Below are 21,910 nucleotides of genomic sequence, written 5' to 3'. Positions count from 1 at the left end.
ACTGCAAACATTATCAAGAGCCTGTCAAATCAGTGGACCTCAGATATCTAATTTCACAGCCATGAAGCGAAATTGTGGGTACGCTAACACAAGAAACATCATGCTGTTGAATGTGAAAGGCTTCGCTAATCTCGCGTTCGCGCTGCTTGCTATAGCGCCCCATGACCACACACTTATCGAGAATCGGCCGACAACCACAATCTTTACAGTGGTCAGCCAGGTGGCTAGGAACAGAGCCTTTCAGAGCATAAGAGTGCTCCCTCAGCCGATCATTTACGCATCGGCCTGTTTGGCCGATGTAACAGCGCCCACAAGTGAATGGTATTTTATAGACAACAGCTGAAACACATTCCACATAGCGCGTAGCGTGTTTCTTAGTGCATGCTACCATGCAGAACCAACCAGCCCAATGAAGCACATTGTTAAACGCAATATACATATTGTACAAACATTAACACGCTCGTCTTGTCGTAGACAGCCGTCAGTTGCAGAAAAATGAAGGCTTCAAGTGAATGGATGCCGAAAGTGGCTGTGTAAATTCGGTGACACATTTTGAGAACTATGCTGAATCAGCGTTTTTTAATTAGCAGTTTCAAGACAGAGCTCGCCGAAGAAAAATATGGTTCAAAATAAAAAGGGTAACGCTTAAAATACTTATATTAAGATATACATATATTATGAATGAAATGCATCATAGATATAATACAAATAACTCAACGTATTTGTTATAGTGGTCGGAACACTATGTAGAACCAGAATCCGCAATAAATTAGCCCCACGACTGGGAATCGTCGAAGGTGCCATCTACTTGTCGTGACTATCGGTATCTTTAGTGGAATGTTCCCGACAGCCATATAATGAGAACATTGCTTTACGCGATAGTTTTCTGGCACGTACGGGCATCACATGTTTTACGTCGCATGACGACCTTTCAAATACAAAAAAATTTCAATAGATTAAAGGCACTTTGTGCCAAATATCGTCGGTTGCATATATCAACAGCGTTTGTGTTTGCTTAAAAAATGTTGTCACTTCGAATAAAGAAAAAAAAAAGCGGAGACGGTCCTAATGCTTTAGAGAGCCTCTAACCACTCAAGAGGAGAGTGAATCTTTCCCTGCACTAAATTTCGATATCTTGCTGGGTGCGCGGATATTTTCTTCAGGCAGAATATTTTTTTTTACTATGCAAACAAACAAAACAAAAGAGCATACATATAGTGTTATCCGAAGCTGGTTTCTTGATGTTCTGACCGGCCATAAAAATATACACAAGCGAAGGCACGCGAAGGCAAGCCACACTTGCAAGTTCCGAGTGACCTCTGCAAAGACGTCTGCTCTCAAGACGTCGTCGAGAGATATGCGAACCAAAATCCATTTGGGGCAACAGTTCAGCTCTGCTGGCATCCGCCGAAAGTTGCATTTTGTATCGCCGCTCAGCCTCCGCTCTGTTCGCATAATGGGGGTGGCCTCCTCCGGGCCTGAGACAAAGCCGGCCGGCGCAGAGACGCAAGCAAAAGACGAGCGAAGTAAGCGATCGCATCAGTGGGCCTTGAGCGGGGTAAGCCGTTCGATTTATTCTTCCTTTATCTCGCCATTCTCTTTTCTTCCAGCGCCACCGGATGAATTGACTGCGGTTCAGAAGACAGCAGGATTTGAGAACGCATTTAAAAGTAGCGGAAGACCTTGAAGCGCATGAGGGAGCACTCGAAAATCCTTCCGTTTTGTGCTTGAAAGGAGCTCAAAGACCGGGAGGTATATGCGAGGGAGGATGCACGGCTGACGCGGGGGCAGAAGGGAGCCGACGTCAGCAGGCAGCCTCTCCTCCCGAGGGAAAAAGGGGGCCCCTGTCAAGGGCCCGCTCATCTGGCCCGCTGAGCCCGAGTCCAGCCCCGGGGCGCCAACGAGTGCCGGCCGTCGCTCGGTGCGCGCGAGCACCGCTCGAGACAGAGCGCTCTTTTCGGCTTCACGGTGCGCCTCGAGAGCCGTGGTCGCCCAACCAGGCAAAGCTGGGCGGACGGGGAGGAGGGAGCGACTCCTACGGTGCGTCCTGCGCGAAACGCTGGCTGCATGCGCGCGAGAAGAAAGCCGCCCCTTCCCATCAGGCCCCGCTCGTTGCGTTGACGAGGCGAAATTAACGCTCGAAGGAGTGCCACCGTCTCGTCGGGAACGAAGGAGGACGAGATCCCAAGCGCGCACGCAATTTCTCTCTTATCCATATCAAGATGAAAGTGCCACTTTTCTTCACCGCCGCCGTACTAGCGAGCTGTAGTTTTCTTTCTGACTTGGACGTGCATCTTTCTTTCGTTCATGCTCGCCATTCCGACGGTGACGTTTCCAACAATCGTTTGGGGCATTTTTATTTCCCCATATTGTTGCTTGGAAAGCTGCGGTATACCTATACTTTCTTGAGTGTGCTACAAGCAGCCGTCGCCCTTTTTTATTCTCTCGTGAAAGCGCACCATCAACTGTGCGTGTACAACATGTGACACTAAGTTATAGTTGATTCGACATTCCGGCGCAACATAAAACGTTATCTACCCAGAATAGGTAATGTCAGTCGTTCCTCTCAATGCGTTAGTAGCCGCTGAAATGGGCTCGATTTTGTAAGTGTTTAACGGTAAATAACTTCCAGAACTCAACAAAGCGTCATGCATCAGGAGAGACATTGCTCGATTTCGAGTCAGTTGTATAATCTATGTGGCTGCTCGCAGCATATTATAAGTAAACAATACAAGGTCAAGTGAGAAAGTAGAACTATACCCACTCAATATATGCGTATTGACCAGTTAAACTGTCTTGTAATTCTTCTGGCTACTCAAGCAACTATTCCGTGCTTCATCTGAAGGAGTGTGATGTAGCAGCCATTCAACTTTTCATCTTCATGCAAATTATTGACCGGGTGAGTTCAGAGCCTAAATATTTATTGAGACTTTTTTTTCGGCTTTATGACCGAACTGACAAAACGCATGGAGGTATCTCAGAATGCCACATCAAGCGAGAGGCACAAAAACGAATTATCGCAAAACAGTATTCGAAGACTTCGCGCGTTTTCTCTTTTCATTAAACCTCCTTTTTTCGGAGCCCATCAGAGAATAATATCAACCCGTGCAGCAAACTTCAAATTTCCTCCTTCCTTTATGATCTTTTTCCACTTCCCAACTTCATTTCATTTTTAAAAAAGAAATCGCATTGGGAAGCATGTAAAACATTCCCGAAAGAAAAATGCGCAACAGATAGTAACTTTCTTGTGTTCCAGGCCATCTTGATTCGGCCGGATGCCCAAAGGGACCTGCCTTCAAGTGGCGGCATTAAGTCCGTGTCGCTCCGAGAAGAGGGCACTGACAGTGACATTTGCTGTGTCAGGAGACGAAATTCCCCTCGAACCTCTTCTCATCCTCTTCCTTTGTTCTCACTTTCTACGCTCTGCTTACAAGCGTGTTAAAGTGGCCATCCATAGAAAAGCCGGTGTCTTTTATCTCCGCGCAGTCTGATTCCCTCTCTACGAGCTCGCCACTTTTGCTTTCTTGGCCCCGGGTATAAATTTCTTCCTCTCTCAATTTCGAGTTCAATAGCGCGCGCACTGAGCGGGAACTTTTCCTTTCTTTTTTTCCCCCTCGCGCTTTATGTTGGACTCATCGAATATCGGATGGCAGTTTGACAAAGACCCGAAACTTTTTGTCCCGCCTAAGTAAACACGACACAATAATGCGATCCCCTGTCGGCTCGCAGAAAGTGTGTTTACTCTGCGAGGTAACGCTGGGCGCCGGAAATAAGTTCCTGTGGAGCGGGTCCGGGCGCAGCCTGCGGAGCCGGAAGAAGTGGAAGTTGGCGCACTGAGAGGGAATCGGAAAACAACGCGGCGCTTCCTTTCTTGCTGGTGCCTGCGCGGGGGAGGTGTTGCTGCTGGTGATGAAGCTGCTGACGCCGGGTCGCTTCTGTTTCGGCTGCTACCACCACCACCACCGTCGCCGCTCGAGCATCAAGTGAACCCAGCATCCCCTTCAGAAACGCCCTCCCGCCGCAGCTCTGAAGAAATCCCTCACTCTCACGCTCCCACTGGCGTCGCATCAGCCGCCGCGGTGGCTCGATGTCGCACCGAAATAGGATTCCTCGAGAATCGCCTTTCACCGCAAGCCCTGGGCGCCTTCCCCACCGTGCCCTCAGGCCTTTATGCATGCGCCACGGTGCCCTATAGCAGAACGGCCATGCCCTGATCACTTTTGACGCCGGTGCCGCAATTCGAGGGACACTTCGGAGCGTCTGTTGCGGCGCTCCCCCGCCGAATGACGATGAGAAGAGCCCGACGCCTGCCCGGGAAATGTCACGCCGTTCTCCCGCGCGCACGAGAGCGCCAGCATTTCTTCGCACGCCGAGGTTGCTTTTTCACAATGGCCGAAGATGTTGTAACGCCGCCTATTATGCCTTTCGAGCAAGTTGCCATCGAACTGCTGGGACCGTTTCCGCAATCTTCGAACAACAATCGCTGGGACGTCGTTTGTGTCGACCATCTTACTACAATATACGCGGAAACCGGCAGCGATGCCCTCTTTTACAATTGCTTGCAGTGTCGCGGCTTTTTTGTTGCCTTTCGTAATTCTTCGCGCAATCATCAGTGACCGTGGTTGCATTTCACAGCCGACGCTGTTGAAGGAATTGCTTAGCCTCTGCACTTCGTAGTTGGGCCGCTCCACACCATACCATCAACAGACGAGTGGCCTTTTCGAACGTACAAACCGCACCATTACTAGTACATGTTGGTTATCAGCCAGTTACAAACCTATAGCACAATGAAACACGAAACCGCATACTACATACCATTTCTCCCTGATCTATGCTGTAACTTCGCACAGCTTGCTTTATACCTGTCTCACGTTTATACACCATACTGGAGACTCGGTTGTCGAGACTTCGTGCCAATTTGAGGAAGACCGTGAGATCGCTCGTCAAACGATGGAATCACTGAATAATTGCACCGCAACCAGGAGTCAGTGTTGCCAAACCATATACCGACACTCAGTTTGCACAATTTATACGCCTCAAATCATTTCTCTCCGTCACTTCGCCCCTGGACCACCCGATGGGCTCCGTCTGCGCAAAGGAGAAGGTAATGAACCAGGAACGAAAGAACCAAACAAACTTTTTAATGACGTGATAGAATAGGAAAGGTTGGGGATTTCAGGTAGCACCACCGGCTACTCACTCACTCACTCACTCACTCACTCACTCACTCACTCACTCACTCACTCACTCACTCACTCACTCACTCACTCACTCACTCACTCACTCACTCACTCACTCACTCACTCACTCACTCACTCACTCACTCACTCACTCACTCACTCACTCACTCACTCACTCACTCACTCACTCACTCACTCACTCACTCACTCACTCACTCACTCACTCACGGTGTTTAACGTCCCAAAGCAACTCAGGCTATGAGAGACGCCAATCAGTCAATCAGTCAATCGCTCAATCGAACTTATTTTCGCCATAGACACTACATTGCTACAGCAAAAGTAGGAGGCCAGAAAAAAAAAAGCTGCATCTACGCAGCTTGTCGCCCCTTGACGAAAACAAGTCCATTATTCGGAACATTCGCTCATTGGCATTCTTTGTTCGACCACTGTCAATCGTTTCAAACCACCATTTTAACGACCACCTTCCTATCGCTTGGATTTTGAAAAAGGAATGGCTCTTCGCTGGGCAATCAAGCTGCTATAGTATCTCTGGAGCCTAATGCAAAGCCTTCCGTTCGTAAGTTCTCCTTTTCGTTGTCCATTTGCCTTTGATAATAGTGTGCTTGGAAATAAATCATCCATTCCGCTTTTATATTATAGCAGACTAAAATGTGTGCCTCTTGAAGTCAACATTTCTTGCATCATTTTCAAGTGAAGAAGCCAATAATTGTTGGGGTTTAATGTCCCAAAACCACGATAGGATTAGGAGGGACGCCATATTTGAGGGCTCCGGAAATTTCGATCACCTGGGGTTGTGCGCCTAAATATAAGTACATGGACCTCAAGCATTTTCGCTTCCATCGAAAATGCGGTCGCCGCGTGGCCGGGATTCGATCCCGTGACCTTCGGGCCATCACTCGAGCGCCATAACCGCTAGACCACCATGGCGCGCAAACTGAAGAAGTCGATGTGGCTTGAACTCCCTTTGGTGTGGGCAAAATAAATAATATCCCAGTTTACTAATGGGCTCCTAACAGAAGTTACCAGAGATTTAAGCCATAGCAATGTCCATAGTGCAGCTCACTCCTCGCTACAACTTAAATTTAGTCGACCACAGTATTGTTGCCGTTTTCTTGAAACGGGTCCACTTGAAACCACCTCAGCGTGTGGATGTAAACCTCGTCCGTAAACGGTAGCAACGTGATTTACCTAAGTTAGGGCAGCAAGGGTCGGCAGGCGTATGCCTGTGTTTATATGTAACTAGTATGACGTACTTTGTGCGTGTTCGAATGTTGAAATTTTCCCGGTACTTAGCTTTCTTGTATCAGAAATCGTTTAAAAGCTCACGATACGACGCTTGTTTCGAATGCGAACCCGGGAAATATCGGGACCGCATTCACTAATACGCCGAGCGCCAGAATAGCCTAGAATTTTCTCTTACCGATCATTCTTGCGCAAGTGCTAATACTCCGTATTCGTATATCTTCGTGAATACAGCTCAGTAGCTATACTCCCAAAGCTTCTCGCTGGCAACTGTGCGTCGCCATTTGCCGGCTGCCTCCAGTAAGAGTACGTCCGCGCAACTAGCTGAAGAGAAAAGCCGTGAGAATCCTGATGCGGGAAAAACTATATTCGGAGGCGACAGCCCAAGGAGAAAGAGCCTTTGCGAATAAAAAGCTTCCTGAATTTGCCCCCAGGTTTCTACGTGAGCATTTAGGTAGGGTGAAAATGCTTCCAAACAGCAAGAACGTATCAGGTTAAAGAATGTGTTATCGAAGCTGCCATTGATGGGAGAAAGGCATCTCTGGCGCCCTTCTTTCTAAGCGTTTGATAAAGAACTTTCGTCAGCCCAGTCAGTCTATCGCACGGTCTTTCCGGCAGCCGGCTTTCGCGAACCAATCGCGGCATCTTGACGGCAGGCCTCGGCTGGCGGCGTGCGGGGGGCCAACAAATGCGCCGCCTGATGCGCGCCCACGGAGCAGGGATTGGTACACACGGGCGTGCCTGTACACCCGGTCAGCCTGGTGGCACAGCAGTTTGCACAAACAATTGAGCGATCTGGAAAGCGCGGATCACTCACGCGTCTACTTGAGACTTGTGGCTCGCAAGACGGTAGAGAGCGCACTACAGCGAGGAGCGGTTGATGGGAGGGGGGCAGCCCTTCCATCCATTTGCCATAATTAAAATCACCGGCAGCCGGGACCCGGCGCCCGCCCCTCCGGTGTTCGGCCGGCGGGTACAATGGGGCCGGCTGGCCATTAGGGCGCTGACACCGCGGCTGCCGATTCGAGCCGCCAAGCGCGGGCGACCCGGCGCCGCTTTGATCCATTTGCGTCAGGTGTTGCACCGTTTGTGACACGGTGCCCCTGGCACCGGCGGCAGCAGTGGCGACTGCAGGCTTCATGGTCCTGCGCCGTGACAAATCGCCGTTTATTTGGAAGAGGATGATCGGGCCCTGCCGATGGAAACTGCCAACAAGTCTGCGCCCCGTCGAAATGAAGAGGGGTCCGCACATTTCACAAGAGAGGCCCTTTTCTCTTGCTACCGCCGCCCTCCCCCGCCATCTCCGGCGGCCAAGGCTCCCGCCGGCGCGTGCCGTCAGCGGCCGGGCACGCCTTCTCGCGGGGAACCCGCTCTCGCAGCTCCTCTTCTCCAATTGAACGCGCCACCCGGTGGCTTTGTGCGGCCATCAGATGGTGCCGACGTTTGGGCCGTTTATGCCCAGAAAAGGGCTCCAAAACTTGCACAATGCCAACGCTGAGCGGTCCGCGCAATAAAAGAGAATAAGAATGATGACGCTGAATGGTGGGCTGCGCTCGAGAGCTTACTAAGGTGCAGCCAGGCTGGTTTTGTTAATGGGAAAAAATTCAGGCCTGGCTCAACCGCTATGCCACGTACGATATACCAGAACACTGTATGCTTAGCTTTTTTGCTAGCGTAGGAAGAACGCGACACTCGGGTTTGAGAAAATACGACGAAGTCCTGCGTTTCCTTAACTGACATATTTCTTTGCTACGCATGGTGTTATTTAACAGATGGTGAAACTTAGCGATGATAAAACAGTTCAAAACAGGCGAGCGAACTCAAAAGAAAGAGAGGCAAAGCAAAAAAACAGATTAACGTTCATAAGCAAAAAATGTGACTTCTACACTGCTCCGAAGGAGAGATAAATGGGAGGTAAGGTAGGAAAATACGAAGACCGCACAGAGAGAGGCAGACAGCGGAAACACATTGAAGCGGGGTACAGTCACAATATCGAATCGAACACACGCGGCAGTACGTGATACCGAAACTACCACTGAGACGCGACCGCGTGAGCGAAGCAGGGCGCCAGGCGAAGCGCAGTTCGGCGAAAACGGAACCTTTGAACCACGCGCGCCGCTCCCCATGGCAAGGCCAACGAGGTTCTTTTTTCCGTGAATCATACAGAAACGAACAAGCAGCATTTACTTACGTCTCTTGATGCACGGAAGGCCCTTTTCTTATATTGCAGCTAGTTTGATTACGAGTTAATTATTGTAGTCGGACTCTGTCACGTCAACGGGATCATTTCCAAATGTCCCGCTCGTGGCGCTCATCGTGTGATACATTTAGCTTAATTTCTCGGTAAGTAGGGCACTACATGCTGTTGATAGTATTGCCGTTTTAGATGTTGTCATATTATGAGCTTTCACTCTGACATAAATTGTTATTTGCCTTTAGTGTCCCTTTAATTCTGGCGTTAGAATTGCTTTTGAACGTTTGTTGTCTTTAAAAATTGTATAGCACGCGCGTTTTTCGCCCGCCTTTTGCAACGATGCTTGACTTATGATGTAGGCATTCCAAAATAGTTTGTTCAGACTGTGGTCTTTGATCAAGGGGCAAAATGGAAACACATACTTATAGTAAGGGCCTTTTAGTCGATAAAACTTGCACGTGGGCTACACTTGAGCAGCTTATGCGGCAATACGAGCGACCCCGTTGCATGAAATCATGACAGACCCCGAACATTGTGCGGTCGAATTTTCGAATATAAAAGCTGTAAAATATGAACTTTGTAGTGACACGATACAGAGGCAGAATATTGTCGTGAGGCCCTTAAGTTAAGTTCTTAAGTTAAAAAGTGCATTGAGCGTTCCGAGGAGCTCAATGCACTGTTTATTCTAAATGTCAACCCTCGATTTTCTTTCTCTCTCTTTCCTTTTTTTTTCTTTTTTTGTACAGCTGCCAAGTATACTTGGTTCCAGCAATAGTCTCGGTTGATTCAAATGCCGTTAACTGCATGCAGCCACTTTATAATCACCCCAATCATCAAAAACGACCAGGGCTTTCCCGTTATCTCTTCTTTAATTTTATTCTCTTCCTTACGAAGCGAAACAAGCAGTGCATCAACGAGAAGCAGTTAAGACGACATACACTGCGCTGTCTTTTTTTTTTTTTAACACGAAGCGTTTCTTGGCGCACCAAAGGCACTTTTTTACCCCGTACCCATCTGTCTATCGGTCTATCTAGCCGCCTACGTATGGATGCTCTCATGGTCGTAAATAGGCATATACCAAAATTGGCATTGGAGGACATGATTGTACGACAAACATGACTGACAGGTCATGTCTAATATAACACGCCTTTCGTGTACGTTATGAACAACCTTTCTTCCCGACACGTGTGGCGCATACCCAAATAACACGGCCCATCGCATGCGGGTATGCGCCACGTGAGTGACAGTCTATATCAAGCCGGAACAGCAGAAATAGGCATTGAAAATTTTATAAGACACTTTGCGTGGGTTGAGAAAGAGAAATATATACCGTTCGTTACAGTGCGCGGTTTTAATGTATCCGTCTCACAAGCAGACAAACGCAGACCAACGTACTGCAACGATCCTCAGCAACCGTTCACGCGGTACGGATTGTAAACTAAATGCATTAGATAAACAGTGGGCATGACTAGGCTGGTTGGTGCATTGTACAGGACGAATAGAAGATTAGCAGTTGGGGTGATGGTTGCCAAACATCGGCTGCTGTGGTGGCGCTTGTCTATAACGTCAATCTTATTTGCAAAGTTGGTTATACGCTCTTATAATAATGTGACAAGCATTGCGCATGTATTGCTCGTCCCCGTAGGAATACTCCAACAAACGCTGCCTATGATATGCAGATGAAAATAACCTGAAACTGAAACACGGGCGTATTGTACCGCGCACTTCGTTTCGATAAAACGGGTGCTGTAGTAGACGTGCCTGGTAATCTCACCATAGTCATGCAACTGCTGAATTTATGCAACGACGTCGATCTACCTCGTAAGGTATGGCTCAAAGCCAAGAAGTGCGGCATTCGCAGCTACTCGCTGACTGCTTCGCATGAAATCGATCCCCACAATACGTGGGACCTGCCGGATTTTTTTTCTTTTTCTTTTTGCTGTCGTACATGCGACAGCTAGCGGAATTCGGTATGATGTAAATATATCAAGGGCCCACCGACACCCGGGTCAAGATTTCGTGTAGTTCGAACGCTTAACCAATATAGCGAGCTCGCTACTCGCGGTATCGTCCTATGAACATGCATTTACCAAGGAGAGGTTCGCAACCGCATGTCTTGCAATTATGTGCCGAATAACTCTCAACTGAGCCTCTAAGCCTTTTTAACCAATGTAACAGTACCCGCATGAAAATTACATCTTGTAGATGACAGCACCCGCACACTTTACAAAGATTCGCACATGTTCCTTTTCACATACACACTTATGAGAACATTCTTGGTTTACTCAGCGGCAAAGAGTAGAGGCTTTTACAGGAGCAGAAGACTACATTTATTTCTATTTTCCCTGGAGTCTTCTTCAACCTGTGGAATACCTCACAAACGTATGGAATAAACGACGCACAGGGTTGGCATTGTCCTGACAATTTCTATCGTTCCTGTCACCGTTATAGACGGGTCTCCCTTTCCGGAGGTGCATTGAGGTACGGGGGCGGAGTCACTTTTCTTGTTGTTGTTGTTCGTTTCTGGACGTCACTTCCGTTTTTTCTTTTTTTTGCGTGGAGCGGCTGTACGTTTTCTGAAGTCATTATTTTTGTTTTTGTTTTTTTGCGCGGGCAGGAGGGACAACACTGCAGAGCATGGACCCGACTAACCCGACAGCGCCGACAGGCTGACACGATGTTCTCTGCGGACACGGGCACATTTGATCGCTGCATCAAGGTCGGCTGCATGGTTTAATCGTTTAATCGCGATTTGGCTAACCTCAGAGCCAAACTCGATCCGTGTCGGCCCTGATTGCGATCAAGTGTCCGTACGACACCGGTATATGACACGGTGTGAAAGCAAGCTTGACGGCTCGCAGAAGTTCGAGCCATCGTGGTGACCGCTGTTATGACGGTGGATACGCAGGTCGTTGAAGGCGCACGTAATATTTCCAAGGTTATTGTCGTGATCGACTTGAACATAAGCCTCCTGTGTTCCCGAAGAATCTGACCTGGAAACTGGACTCGCTTGAGCGCTGGCCAGACGTCAGCTGAGTTCAATGCCGGACTGTCGACCGCATCCTGGATACGTTGGCTGTCGATCGCGATCAAAAGTGTCCGTGCGACACCGGTATTATGGCACGGTGTGAAAGCAAGCTCGACGGCACGCAGAAGCTCGAGCCATCGTGGTGTCGGCTATTATGACAGTGGCAGTGATACCTTTCTCTATGGTGACACAATGATACACGGTTTGTTGCTTTTGTTCCTGCAACATTGCTCGATTTATTGTTCGTGCGCCTGCGACGCGCGAGTAAAGATTGGATACGACATACGGCCAGCCCACGGGCCACCAAGTAGCTGCTTGGTACTGGAACGACGGCCAACGTAATAATCCAGGATGCGGTCGACATTGGACGCGTCCTCATTAAAGTATTAACATATTTAGCGCGCATTAACTATACTCCACTCACCCAGCCAACTCTTTCAGCAGTTTTAATTCCAGAGTTCGTTACTGAACTCAGCCGACGTCTGGCCAGCGCTCAAGCGAGTCCAGTTTCCAGGTCAGATTCTTCGGGAACACAGGAGGCTTATGTTCAAGTCGATCACGACAATAACCTCGGAAATATTACGTGCGCCTTCAACGACCTGCGTATCCACCGTCATACCAGCGGTCACCACGATGGCTCGAACTTCTGCGAGCCGTCAAGCTTGCTTTCATACCGTGTCATATACCGGTGTCGTACGAACACTTTTGATCGCGATCAGGGCCGGCACGGATCGAGTTTGGCTCTGAGGTTAGCCAAATCGCGATTAAAGGTCTCTGCACAGCGTTTGTTTGTTTGCCCTAAGGAAACCGGCTCATACCAACGAGGGGGATTGGCCACAGCGTTGTTCCTACCCGCGCAAAAAGAAAAAAAGACTTTTGAAAACATGCAGCCGCTCCTGGCCGCTCTACGCGAAAAAGAAGAAAAAAAAAAAACGGAAGTGACGTCAGGAAACGAACAACAACAAAAAGAAAAGTGACTCCGCCCCCGTACCTCAGTGCACCTCCGAAAAGGGAGACCCGTTATAGACGACGACGATGATGATGATGATGATGATTATTATTATTATTTTGTGGGCGACCCTTTGCAACGGGTGGACGTGGAATCCACGCCCTGGCCCTTATGCAAAATTGCTGCCATCTGCAGGAGGTTTGACCAAGCTACCGATTCAGCGCCATGTTGGAGGCTTGTGTCCGAATCGTATTGCTGTCGCTGCTATAACTTCTTGATTGTATCTGCTTTGATAATGAAGCAATCGGGGCTTTAAAATGTCGAATGAGTGTCAAGGCCTGTACACGTTACCGCCATTTCCTAGTTATTACGTTGACAGTTATCACGTGTAAAGAACTGCCTGGAACTGTTGGAAAGAGGCTTGAACGCGTGACACGGCTAGGCACGCTGATGACGGTAAGAAAGTGCTGTTGACCCAATTCAAAGCGTATTTCATAAGGAACAGCTTATGTCGACCCGATGTTCTTACTGTCCATCTAATTTTAAATAAAACGTCGTCCTCTTTTTTTATTTTTGAAATAATAAATATTTCGCTGCCGTAGTCACTGACGTAAATGTTATGTATAGAATCAGCGCACGATTAAAATGAAAAAAAAAAAGTCACGCCATATCCACAAAGTGAATGATGTTAGAGGAGCTTGCTCGGAGATGATCGGGTAGCCCTTGAATCCTCCGTACAAATTCCTCTATCGTCATATGAAGACGTAACTACGTTGTTATATATATACACATTATATACACAATTTGTTCATTAATTTACAAGCGGCGTCGCCGACTGAACGTTTGCGAAACCACCTTGGCGCGTAACCAGCGCTAGCACACCCACGGTCGAATGTAGCACATTTCCCGGAACAACAATTTTTTTTTTTTAGTTTCATAAGAAAAGTTCAAGTTAATGTCACCAGCAGCGCAGGCATGCGCGAGTAGCCGCGATGCAGCTTTAAAGCTCGTACATGAAGTGGGTTTGCCTGTGTCTGAAAACAGACGGCGCGAAAACTGTCTCGTTCCCGCATGACATGATGAGTGCCGATGCTGTCGCATACCGCATAGAACGGCGAACGTAAACACGGCGCGTCATAAGCAGTAGTCGGAGCAACGGAATGATCTGCTGATTCTCGTCGGCCGCGAGGAAATCTAACAACATGGAGGTTAGTTTCCTGCAAACCACTTTTCAGCATCCCAATTTCCTCAATCTCGGCAAGGCGGCACACGAAAATATGTTGGCATTGCCGTTCCAATCAGCCGCCACAGCTTGATACGCACGCTCGTGCGTGCACATGCGGCGCGAGCCTAGACTTCAACATGGCGGAAATGCACACGGCGGCCGCTGGATGGCAGCAGATTTTGCATAAGGTCTATTGTTCTATATCATGGCAGCTAACAGCCGTTCCAGAAGTCAGCAACAAAATTGGAAATCCGCTTTGCTGCAGCCGTAATACTTGACGTGGAAATGGTTTAATAATTATTAGTATTTTACGTGCCAAAACCATGATATAATCATAAGGCACGCCGTAGTGGAGGGTTCCAGAAATTTTGACCCCCTGGGGTTAAATCTCAGTACTCAGGCCTCTAACATTTTCGTCTCCGCCGAAAATGCGACCGCCACGGTTGCAATCGAAACCGCATCTTTCGGGTCAGTAGACGAGCACCGTAGCCACTGTGCCACCGCAGCGGCTGCAGAAAACTATTTGTCGCTTAGTTAGCTAAATCAGGTTTTCTGGCCCGAAAGACTGAGACCGTGCTGCGTCAGCCACAAGGTGTTAGGTAATAAACAGAAGAACTTACTGAAGTCTAAAGCTAATGTAAAAAGCCGCTTTCCTTAAAAAAAACGGATAACATGAAATAGGGGAATAAGTGGATCATCTCCTAGAATTAACCTGGGGTGCAAGGGTGTGTGCTGTTTGTATAAATCGCTGAAATATTTTTTGTCTTTGCAATATGGGGACACGATATTAATATATAAATGACTGTTAACGGCTCCTGGCATTTTTCACGTTCAGGTTTGCTTTCCTGTCTAAGTAAAAAGCTGCGCGTGAGGTGCGTGCGGCCGATTCGAAGTCGGCATAGTATAAGCATCAATAAAACTTTCTTGATGACGGCACGTCTTCTATTAGCCAACTTCTATTAGCTGAAAACAATTTGTCGGCTGACGATCACGTGAGTTGTTTGAGGCTGCACGAATACAGGGCTGGGCGATGCCTCGCTTTACGAGTTTGGAAAGGGCCGACGTACAGGGTAGTAGACTTTGGCACGAGCTGGGTTCGTACTGGAATTTTACCAGAATATTCCAGTGGGTATCTACTTACAGCACCATAAGTCAGTTTTGATGACTTGTTTTGTTCGTCAGATGCAATTTCTTTTCACGCCTATTTCCCATTCACTCAAGGTGAGGCACACTTAGCGCCGCCAAGATGCAGAGCCGCGTGCACTAAGGTTAACGTTTGGGCTTGTTATTGCAGTATATTCGATGTTTCTCAACGCGAAGAACAAGGACGACACAAAAAATGACATATTCGAGGCTGAACATCTTGTACACATGTCCCCAAACTTTGGTTACGAGACTTGTTAACATGACTGCGAGAAGATGACAACATAGAAGCTCGTTAATTCATGTGCATTCTCCTCATGGTCCACATTTAGGCAATCAGTGATCGTTTCTTGGTTGAAGGATGGAGCCAAGTTTAGATTCTATCACTTTGAAGTGAAATCCTTCCATTTTCGGCCAACTTCGTCGACTTCTCTGCTCCAAGCGCCCGTATTGTCATCTTCTAGTAGTCCTGTTGTCTGTGCTGCTCGCGCAGCATATCGGCATGTTAAAAACTTCCATGCCAATTGTGCGGATGCACGTGACTCCTTTTTGGTGCACCTGATAAGAGAAGCACTACAGGCTTACCAAGCCTTAAGATACCGCATACACTGAGAAACACCTCACTCCCGCCTTTTTGACCCCCCGAAAGTACATTTTATATGTGTAAATTTAAAAATAAAGTATAGTGGTCGCGAAATCAATGCTTGTAATATGCGGCGCCACGTTAACAACGACGTTTTGCGTCGTCCGTATAGCTTTAATGCCAGTCTGTTTACGTGCCAGAACACAGGCGCCTTTGCCTTAATCATTACATGCGCGGACAACTGCCACTCCCGTACTTACAATTCCGTTCAAAAGTGCTCAAAAACTACGTAGGTGTTCGAGAAATCTCTTCATTTATCATGAATGGCAGCATTATGCTGTGTACTGCATTGCATTTTCCACTTTTTCACACGGCGAGCAAACGTAGCTGTAGACGTTTGCTCGGTCATCAGCAGTCTTGCGTAAAGAGCGTTTCGACGTGCGCCGTTTATCATACAAAGAGTAACGTGACAGCACGCGTGCCTGGACATGGACCACTCCGGAAAGCGAATCGCAGCCGTTTGTAATCTTCGTACATACAGGGATTTTTGTCGTACCTCATTTTCTAGCGTTTGCATCTTTGCGTTTTTTTATTTTGTATTTTACTTCGGCTGCTCCAAAATTGGCGGAACCGCTTTAGTAGGGGCTGTGCTCGGGGCTTGTACAAGAATTACTCGTATTGGCCGGTTCCACTACTCAGTGCAAGGTTTTAATTTCCGTGGCTGACTGCTTCACCTTACACAGCAAGCAGCTGACGTTGTAAGCAACGGAGACCGACTCAGCTCTGTGCCCTCTGACAAACTGAACCCCGTTACAACTGCTGCGTTTTTGCCCAGTATAAAGTGCCAACGAATTCAAAGCTTGCGCCGTATTGCCAACTATTTGGCGGCGTGAGTGGACCGGGTCTTCAAACGCGCTGGTAGTTTCCGTAATGAGGCCGCACATACATTAGTGAGCGACTAATACTGTGTATTCGAACAACTTAGACTCTTAGAGCATGCCTGTGTGAGCTAATCTGGCAAATTAACCAATAATAATTGATTGCCACGCTTAAATATTGAACATTGATTGCGTTGCGTCAATGATTTGATGACGAGTGACAGATCAGATATCTTTCCAACAATAAATTAACACAATAGGAACACCATCTTGGCTTTAGTCGCAAAAAATGAGTCGGTGTACTGCCAAGACCGAGAGATCTTTTTTTTTTTCATTTATAACAATAACGGTTAAATATCGCTTCCTATAGGTGATGTATGTCACCAATATCCGACAACTCACTCGGTATGCCTGTACAGTACGTGATCTTCCTGTCCAAATGGCAATCTTATCAGCTCTAGCGGAATGGCAATCCTATCAGCTCTAGCGCACGTTGTCAAATTTAATTACAGCATTATTCGTAGCATAACTATTATTAAGAACTAGGCTCGAAAGCACATCTAGGACGAAGACAGCTTTGGCGAATAAAATTTTCCTATTCAATTTAGTTTAAAAAAGTAGTGTTTTTAAATAAGTTTCTATATGATGTGCCCGTACTGTATATATTGCAAAGAAATATTGTGGGCGTTCGATCAGATAGGTTTTTGAATAGGCTCGAAGATCTTCACTTGACTCTACAAGTGTTGAATGGGCCTGTTCGTTAATACATTTTCACCTTCGTTATTGTATCGACCACCTTACAACAATACCCGACAAGGCGATTAAGTTCCCAATTTATTAAATGAATATGTAAATCAATTAATTATGCAAAAGTTTATTATGGAAAGTTTTCAGTGCCTACACAACAAGCAAAGACGCAAAGTAAGAAGACATACAGATTTGTTTGTTGTGCGAGCACTCAACAGTTTCCATAATGAATTCCTGCCAGTTCGCCCAGTTTTCATCATATGCAGCTTTTCTGGACACCAGTGGCCTAGTTCGCGTGAACGACACCACGTGGCGTATCGACCTTAAAGAATTCAAAAGTCCCGCCATGACGTATGCAGTGACGCGGCACTAAATAAAAGAATAAAAAAAAAACAGTACGCACGCCCCGAGACTGTCGCTTCACCTCGGTGCGTAGAAAAGAGAGCGCTGTTTGTCGGCGTTATCTCGACGGCGACGACTGGCAATGAATTGGCAGTTTTTCTAGACGTGCCATGTCAAATGCCTGGCCGTTATAGACGCGCCCACGATGCATGAAGAGCATCGTGTTTTTATTTGTTTGTTTAGTTTCTTGCGCTGCCGTACCGGTGGGATTTTGGAGCAGCATGCTGCTTTCCGAGTTTTTTTTTCAGCTAGCGGGAACCATTATATTGGGTACGAACAGGATATTGTGGCTGCATAATAAACCGAATTTCCTTTGGTGTACCACTTGGTGACGCTCGTTTGCTCCTTGCGTTACCTCAAATTAGAACTGGATAAGTTTGAGAACGCTAGGAATGAGAGTAAAAAAAAAGGAAGTTAAATATAGTTTTTATTTGCTTTCATTTAGTTCTTATTTAAATGTGGCTGCCACCGCAAGCTTGGCGCCGTCTAAGCGGGCGTGCAAAAATGATACAGTCGTTGAAAGATGATCTTGTACACCGGAAAATGTGAACTTGATTAGTTTTTTTTTGTTAGGAATGAACGTATAGTAGAACACATACGACTGACGTGTTGTGTAATAATCTCTAGATCTGCCGTCTATCCCGCTAAAAAGGGCACTTATCTATCATAATTGCATTTCTTCTTTTCCATTCTTTTTTTTTTCCTTTTTTTGCTGGAGGTGATTGTCTTGAATCCTGTTGGCGCAGATAGACCAATAGGTTACTCTAATGGGCTGCAAGTTCTCCTGAAGCTCTCCTTTCATGTTCTGTAGGCGCAGTCTCTTTCAACTTTGCACTACAGCAAGCACAAAGTCGATCATGAATCACCTACTGGCCCAATCGTCCACTTTGATCAGCACAAAGAAATTCAGAAGAGCGAATTTAGGCGTTTTTGCGCTGACAACAACGATTGTTAATGCAACATAATATAGTAACTATTCCTACAATCTCTCAAAATCACTTCTTTATTCCGTGTAACTCCTGATGTAGAATACAAAATGCATTTCACTTGCTCAACAACGGGTCACAAGACACATCAGAGAAAAGCGAACCCTTTAATTCCACCTTCCTTCGTTCACTCAGCATATGAAAATTTCTTCAGTTGTGAGTGGAGCTCCTTCTGTTGCCACGAAGATGTGCAGGCGTTCCAAAGGAAATCTTAAGCCTTTCTTTCCAGAAGGTTCCCTTAAGAGAACGATGGTGTTTATGCGCACATGAATTTTGATTTGTAGTTTTTCGCTCGTAGCAATGACTGAAAAATACCAGTCTTCAGCCAGATAAAGCCTAGCGAAATCTGCTTTTTCCCTTAATATCTACTGCTTTTCAAGCAGTAGTCTTCATCCTCTGAAAGCCCAACGGAAAATGACCCATGTCGTATAGAATGATTACAGCTCCGCTTGAGGGTCTTCAAAACCGGAGCTTTTTTTTTTGTACTTCATGATGCAAAATATCAGCCGCGTATTGAATCCTGGAATCTTCTGGCTTGATAGGAATGTCAAAGCTGCGAAGACATTCCTGGTTGGGATTCTTTTTTGGCTCACTCAAACGTGTAGGCCCACCTTGAAAGTCCCTTCCACTGTATCGGGTAGGTTTGTCTCTATTGTAGATAAGGAAATCATAGTAAAATAGATAGTAAGAAATATATAATTCAATAATAAATTTTACTGCAACATAAAACTTGCAATAGAAATACGCGCGAAAGCGGCTAATAAAAATTAATAATATTTCAGAAGACACGATAACTGGCATGTAGCCTCGACTTTAATAATAGGGATATCCGCACACAGGTGTGAAGTCTGGTTAATGCGCATCGATAGCACAGTGCTATCATAGATGCACGCGTTTTAGAAAACACCCTCTAGACATGGTATTCCCTCTCAGCTTTGTCTGAGTGGAAAAAGCTCAAAGAATTGAATTCCTGTCAATCTGATAACATGTTATTTTTTTCTTAGATTAGGCCCTAAATCTGCCCTAAATGGTGGCTCTGCGCTGTACAGCACACACGAATGCATTCCATAACGTTTGGGCTGTGGCATGGGCTTCGCAAGACACTGACCTACGTAGGCGGTGTCACGGCTGAAACGTTAGTAAAGGCATATTTTCTTTTGTTAGTGAGTGCTACCCGCAAGGCATGCATTCTCTCTCTCTACACACACACACACACACACACACACACACACACACACACACACACACATATCTATATATATTATATAATATATATATAATATATATATATATATATATATATATATATATCTATATATAGTAGTGGGAAAAGAATCACGCGGACCCCGATAGAATAAGGAATGAAGAAAGAAACTACGACTTTCGTTGGTTCAGCACTGTATATTTTCACAAACGTTTCGTCTGGTGGACCAGACTTTGTCAAAGTGCACAAAGTATATATAGGGTCATTCCATGCCAACTGTCCCAGTCGGGGCGCTCGACAAAAATCAATTTCTCTGAAAAAATCTGAGAAAATTACTCACATATAGACATTAGTTCTAGAGTACGTTCCCAAAATATTTTGAGCGGCAAAAATTTTTCGGGCAGGTTAGCGTCATTTGAACTTCTCGATATGGTGGAAAACCAGGTACGAAAGAAAAATTCGCTATAAATGGACCGTTTCACGTATTCATTCGAACCTTGCTTTTTGTGTTTTTAGAGCATCGCGCTTTCATTATAGGACGGTTGCTTAGAGGAGCTTTACATTTTTCACTCCTTGGCGCGTAGGTAAAATTGAGGTAAATTGCAGCGTTTTCGAGAATTTTTTTACAAAACACGATTGTATACCAAATACATCAATTATTTTTATAGAACTCTCCATAAAACCTGCTATCTTCTAAAGTTATTGTTTTGCCTGTGTGTGGCGCACAGGCTATGAAATAAAACCGTGAAGTTGAAAGAAGCGCTACATTGGCCTATGTTCAGACGTCTGTAGCACCCTAAGGTGGGTCCAAGAAAAATAAGCAGAAAAGCGCGTACGATTGAGAATCCTAACAACTTCATCCACAGAAAGTTTAATCGAAGTAGTTTTTGTTTTAGTTAAGAAAAAAATTGTTGAAGTTTAGTCCCATCATTGAATTGTTTTGCCATCGGGGCAGTACAAACCGACTGAATTTACTGCATAAAAAAGAGGTAGTGTATCGTAGCACATGGTTTGGAGCTCCTTTTGTTAGTGCTTTGTAATATATATTACATATCACGGAGATGGTAAACAGAGGTAAAAATATAAGAGTACCATTGGTTTAGATGCCGAAATTCCCCAATAATGAACTCGCACTACTTATTGCATGCGGCTCTGAGAACCAGTTGGCGTCAAAATAAGTTAAGTCTCAAAGTTCATGTAAACCGGAGAAAGGAGGCGTGAGCGTGGCCATTTATAGCGGATCCAAACGGAGTTCATTTAAGTATTCCGCAAGGAACGGCACATGATGTGACAACGCGCCCGCGTATTCACGCATTCCGTCCGTCGTTCCGCGACACTATGGACGGGATATGCCAAGCTATTTTTCACATCCTTATTTGGATGGTTGCAGGCAGCAGATTTTGGTTAAAGAAGAATTTGTCTGTCTGGTAACATGCATTGTTTTTACATCTGTTTTAAGATCACAACAGCCTATTTTGTGGCGTAGTTGTCCGGCGCCGCCGCCGCCGCCTCCGGTGCGCCTAAACAATGCAATATGTAACGCGATGCATATTGGGGAATTTAGGCATCTAAGCCAATGGTACTGTTATATTTTACCTCTGTTACCATCTCCTTGATATGTATTATACATTACAAAGCACTAACAAAAGGAGCTGAAAACAATGTGCTACGAATACACTACCTCTTTTTTCTTATGCGGTAAATTCAGTCGGTTTGTACGGCCCCCATAGCAAAACAATGCAATGGTGGGACTAAACTTCAAAAATTTTTTCTTGACTAAAACAAACACTACTTCGATTAAACTTTCTGTGGATGAAGTTGTTAGGATTCTCAATCGTACGCGCTTTTCTGCTTATTTTTTCTTGGACCACCTTAGGGGTGCTTCAGACGTCTGAACATAGGCCAATGTATCGTTTTTCCCAAGTTCAGGGTTTTATTTTAGAGCCTGTGCGCCACACACAGGCAAAACAATAACTTTTAGAAGATAGTACGTTTTATGGAGAGTTCTATAAAAATAATTGATGTATTTGGTCTACAATCGTCTTTTGTAAAAAATTCCCGAAAACGCTGCAATTTGCTCAATTTACCTACGCGCCAAGGATGAAAAAATTAAAGCTGCTCTAAGCGA

This window comes from Rhipicephalus sanguineus, chromosome 1 (genome assembly GCF_013339695.2).
Source record: "Rhipicephalus sanguineus isolate Rsan-2018 chromosome 1, BIME_Rsan_1.4, whole genome shotgun sequence".
Lineage (NCBI taxonomy): Eukaryota > Metazoa > Arthropoda > Arachnida > Ixodida > Ixodidae > Rhipicephalus > Rhipicephalus sanguineus.
Note: the sequence above shows the minus strand (reverse complement) of the source record.